The following is a 6,118-nucleotide window of genomic DNA, read 5'->3' as shown; positions in this document are numbered from 1 at the left end:
ACTGAAACTAATTGAAATTTCAAAGCATGCAAATATTCTTTGATCGGATGCTTGCAATTAATATCTTTCCGATGAAATATTAAACACTTCATATACCACGCATTAGACGAACTTTTATTCAAAATTTCAACTTCCCCAAACACGCGACCAAGTTGAGCAATATCGTTGTGTACGAAGCGAGAATTTTTATTTTTGGGGGGCGTTGTTCTATTCATCTCTTGTAACGCCATCGCTCGAGTGATTGAATATTCATCCCAAGGGAGAGTGTTCTGACTCAAATTATTACATGCCGGGATAAAAATATCCTTTTTGATCACGGAAATATGTGGATACTAGTTTTCTCAATTGGTTTAAAATATACGTATTTCTTTTGATATTTGCAGTGCTGCATTACTTCTTAATCAGACAATGACCCTTTAAGACCACTTAAGAAAAAAAAAAAAAAAAAAAAAAAAAAAAAATCTCCTCTAAGCACAAACTTCCAAATCATACAAATATCCTAATTAAATTCAATTTTTTCAACATGACCGGATACCTTACAACCTTTTGGCTCATTTTTTACCATATGTTAACATTGGCCGCTTCAAAATATATCTTCACTAATCACTCTTATAATATATCATAAAAGGGAGTTTTACCCTTTACTTTAATTGTTTGATTAACATCACATTCCTGCTAACCATACTTGGCTCAAAAATTGCTTTATGGAACTTATTTTTCAGACCTTTCACATGTACACACAATAATTCACAGAAACACATACACTTACAAGTATATATATATACATATATATATATATATATATATACACACACACATATATATATATATGTATATATATATATATATATATATATCTATATATATATATTTATATGTTTATATATACATATATATATGTATATATATATATATATATATATATCTATATATATATTTATATATTTATATATATATATATATATGTATATATATATATATATATATATATGTGTGTGTATGTATAAATATACATTAAAATAAATAATATTCCGTGTATATATGATAAATAAAATAACCCACAATGTATGAAAAATTAAACTTATTTAACTTTCGAAAGAACCATCTCCCTTCCTCTTCGGAAAACAAAATGTTTTGTTTTCTGAAGAGGAAGGGGGATGGATGGTCCCTTTGAAAGCTGAATAGATTTATTTTTTCCTACATTGTGGGTCATTTTATATATATATATATATATATATATATATATATATATAAACTGAAGAAGATCTATGCTTTTAGAGGGCGTAAGATATAACATTAAATGATAACGAATAATCTAAAGATTTTTTTTTTTTTTTTACTTCATTGTCCAACACATTCGGACCCCCTTGAGTTCAAACCTAAAAAAAGGAAATAAAATAACGGGAAGTAATATATCTAATTGGAAAAATGACTATAACATATAAAAACTCAACATCTAAATAATAAAAATACCAAATCAAAACTAGTGAATTACGTAATCAAACATTTGATAACGCAAACTCTTTAAAAAAAAAAAAAAAAAAAAAAAAAAACATATTTTAAGACATTGATATATAAAAGTTACCCGCTAAACTCACTATTGTATTAGTAAAAGAGAAACAACGCGAATCGAGAAATTATTTAAAAATACTGGTATGAGAAATATAAAGGTTTATATTTTGGTAGAAATTCTTCAACTGATTTTTTTTTATTTCATATTTAAAATTCCCATTCTAAAATAGAGCATAAAAACATTGACAAATGAATATACAAATATTTCACTCGACTATTAGTCATCATTCTCTCTCTCTCTCTCTCTCTCTCTCTCTCTCTCTCACACACACACACACACACACACACACATATATATATATATATATATATATGAGAGAGAGAGAGAGAGAGAGAGAGAGAGAGAGAGAGAGAGATTTCTCACTACACTGAACTCTGGATATGAGATTCTATTACCAGATTACAAAGAATACTTGTATCTAGTTATAGAACGTGTCTTATACGTGTAATACCTTTTCAAATACAGTAATGGCGAACAATATCGGGAGAACTGACAAAGCAGAAATGGTCCCATTATCCCGGGTGTCAGTTATCCTGTTTCCCCCTCCAGCGACCTTCGCGGAGGATTCTAACAATTCATATAAAAATTATCTTGAAGATAATTTTTCATTTCATATCATATCTCTTTATAGTTCGGTTTCCTGGCCTGGAAATCGATTTACGTGTTTGTTTTTGAAGGCAGTGTGAGTTTGTGTACGATGCGGTCGCTTGATATGAAGAGCGCTTGGTTCTCATTTCAAAACATCGTTTATCACTCGACTCGCGTTTCTATCTCTTCCATGCTCTTTTTCGTTGCTGTTCTACATTCGACCGTCATTTGTTTGGCATTTTCGTTTCTAGGTATTGCAAGAATTGTAAATTTTATTGCCGATTATTTTTCTCTTTACATCTACTTACAAAATTGTGATTAGGATTTACTGATAGAGGCAAAGAATTGTGTTTTTTTTTCTCGTTGTATGTTGCCAAGTGTGTCCCTCTCTGAAAGTATTTTCCTGAATGGTAGGCCTAAATTAGAAAAACCCCTTTATGAAAGTCATTTCATAACTGGTGAGAAAACTATGATACGAATGGTGACGGAAGGTCAATCATTGATCATTGCTTACTTATCATAAAATACTTCAAACTCTTCTTTTTTCAACCTCTATTTCAAAGAATGTCTGCAGAAATAGTGTAGGTACAACACTTAAAAGCTCAATGCTTACAGTAAAAATGCGACGGCTCATAGCTGTCTGAGGTGACCGTCAATTTATCATAATGAAGTGAGCTAACACTATGAAAGTGGTGGCAATATGATTAACAACATAAACATCACGTACTACGTTGACTTAATATTTCCGAGGACCGATAATTGAAGTTGAGTACATGATGATATTATTTACAATTTTACGCTTTCGTTAATGGTCTACTAATAAAGCCTGTGAATATTTAAAACCCTCTTTACTAAACAGTGATTGAACAAATAGGTTCGGCGATGTATCAACAACACTGCTTTTCGAATTATCAGTCGCTGCTGTAACCTATTCCAAACCTCATCTTCATGATGAAAGACTCAGGTTATTTTTTTCAGATATTCATATCTTCATATTACTATTTTCCTAGCACCCATTTTTAGGAATGCCGTGAAGAGTATAGCACATACCATAAAGATTATGTAACCACCATTTCTGATAGAAAGGGTATGATAATAATAATGATAGTAGTGGTAGTAGTAGTAGTAGTAGTAGTAGTTGTAGTAGTAGAAGCAGAACCATTAATATATAAAGTACTGACAAGAATAATCATATTATTTATAATATAAAATCAATTTTATCTCACGTATCATATAAAAGAGAAGTTAAAGTCGTTTGTAAAAAGACATCTCTATCTGTAGCTTTATGAAGGACTCAAATGAAAACTTTGTCAGGAAACTAACGCAGAAAGATGAGGAAATCTGGAGTCTTGGCTCTAAAAGGGAGCTTAATTCCTTTTGAAGGAACGACTGAAATTCTGCAGAATGAGTTTTGAGTTGAGTGCAAAGGGCAAAGAGAAGAAATACTTTTAGAAATACTCCGTTCTTGGGATTTTAATTTCCAAAAGGAATCTCTTCCCACTTTGCAGTTGATACTTCTTTCTTAAAGATAAATAGAAATGGCATTGGAAGACTGAATAAATATTTTGGGAATGCAAGAAAAATAGTTTAGAATTTATCAAAATATCGTACGAACATAATTCAAATACATAAAAAAACCTCTGGAACCGATTGTTATGGTTTGTGGCAATTGAAATATACGTCTGTCATGTAAGAGGGAAATTGAATTATTGAGGCTTAGACCCACGCGGTATTTTTCCTTTTTTTCTTTTTTTTATAAAGACTGCTGATTTCTTAGCTCCCAAATTCCCTGTTATTTACAGCAAGTTAGTAAGAAAATTTTATTCTTGCCCTTATTGGAGACTTGGTTATCTTGCTCTACTGGGTAAATGTGTTTGTGGTAGCTCTAGCCCTTCCCGTCAAACTCCGATATCATCTAAATTTTGCGCACATCTTTTGGCAAAAACGTCTAAATAGGTATGCTGAAGATAATAAACTGTTCCCTAGTTTGTAAATTGGCTTTCGAAAAACCCTTGGAGCATATGATGCCCTTCATACAATTTCCAGTGCTGTACAGAAATCGTTTGATTGTGATTAGGAAGTTCGAATGATGGCCTTGATTTTTGTGCTGCATTTGATTGTCTTAATCATGAGGCCCTTGAGTAGGTGGGTCTTTTCTTAGTATCATTATTGATATTTTGAGTAATAAATTACAAAATGTTGTTGCTGATTGGCACCATAACGAGTATAGGAATGGGATATCTGGTATGCTTCAGGACAGTGCTCTTGGCACATTACTTTTCATACTCTATACACATATGTGTTTTGGCCTATAAACAAACTCGTTGCATATGCAGAAGATTCTACTCTCTTCATATCAAGTCCAACTCCTGGAAGTAGATCTGGGGTTGCTGAATCCCTGAACAGAGATCTAGCTAAAATTGATGCATGATGCAAATTATGAGGCATGAAGTAAGTAGGTCCAAGACTGTGAGTCTTTAACATCAAGATCTCTACATTGATAAAGTTTTTTTTAACACCATACAACTCCTTGAAATTTTTAGGTGTGATTCTTGATTGCAAAGGTATCTTTTTAAATTGCACACAAAATTGGCTTATTGAGGAAGTCTTTCAAGATTTTTGGTGATCAATATATTCGGATGAAATGTTTTAATCCTTTCATTCTTCCTTGTTTCAAGCATTGTTCTCATGTCTGTCCTTCAGCTACTGATTTCCATCTTAATTTGTTGGACAAAAACCTACGGTCTATTAAATTTCTTATTCCTGATCTTGAATATTAATCTCTCGCACCGTTGTTCAGTTAGTTCTTTATGCTTGTTGCATCAGATTTTTCACAATTCTCATCATCTTTAGCATTCATGTCTTCACAGACTTTACTATCCTGTACCTAGTACCAAGTATGTAATTGACTGTAAAGGTCTTACCTTCTCCACCACAATGCTCAATATTATAGAGTATTCTAGAAGTTTTGTTCCAGCTGTGACCGGCTGGTAGAAGTATCTTCCTAATCAGGAAGTTGAATCGATGGAACTTCAGATGCTTTTATGCTGAACACGCTGACACAAATTCTCTTCTTAGTTTATATATGGCATTATTTTAATGTGTTACTGATGTTAAGATATTTCATATTGATTATTTGTAACTTTTCACATTGAGCTTATTTATTTCTGTTCCTCACTGAGTTATTTTCCCTGTTGGAGGCCTTGGGCTTATAGAATCCTGATTTTACAACTACGGTTATAGCTTGGACAATAATAATAATAATAATAATAATAATAATAATAATAATAATAATAATAATAATAATAATAATAATAATAATAACCACCTTACGCTTAATGATCATTACAACTCTATGAATTCTCTCGGGAAATTTATATTTCGGAGAACGATCACGGAAATAGTTTCTTCGTCTTTCACTCTTCCTGCATCTCTGTAACTATTTAGCTACAAGTGATTTTTCACTAGAAAATCAAATTGAAAAAAAAAAAAAAAAGAATGTTGAAAAAAACGCTGTATACCATAGTGCAAAACGTATATAATGTCAAGGGTATTTTAGATTGCCTTAAATAATATCCAGCCAGTAACAGATAAATATCCAGAATGCTTTTACATATCAAGAGGGAGTTATAACAAAATTGAATATGAGGATTTCGAGGCAGATGCTGGAGAATCATCACTCACGATAACTGATGATACAGAATCATCGTTCGCAATACAAGATGGATGACTAGCAATGATTTCTCACAATATCATATAGATGAACGATAAAAATCGTTCACAACACAAGTAAATGTTTAACTATCTTTATTCTCAACATAATACAGCTCAACAATCCTCTCTAGTAACAGGAGGCAATCTTATCAGGAAGTTGTAACATGGCGTACCCACAAACCGGAACCCTGGGGAAAATACTTGTACAACATAGCTTCCGGGGTAGAATAGTAAGCTCAAATG

Source organism: Palaemon carinicauda, chromosome 8, assembly GCF_036898095.1.
Source record: "Palaemon carinicauda isolate YSFRI2023 chromosome 8, ASM3689809v2, whole genome shotgun sequence".
NCBI classification, from domain to species: Eukaryota; Metazoa; Arthropoda; class Malacostraca; order Decapoda; family Palaemonidae; genus Palaemon; species Palaemon carinicauda.
The sequence above is the reverse complement of the archived record's forward strand: the minus strand, read 5'-3'. Positions refer to the sequence as shown.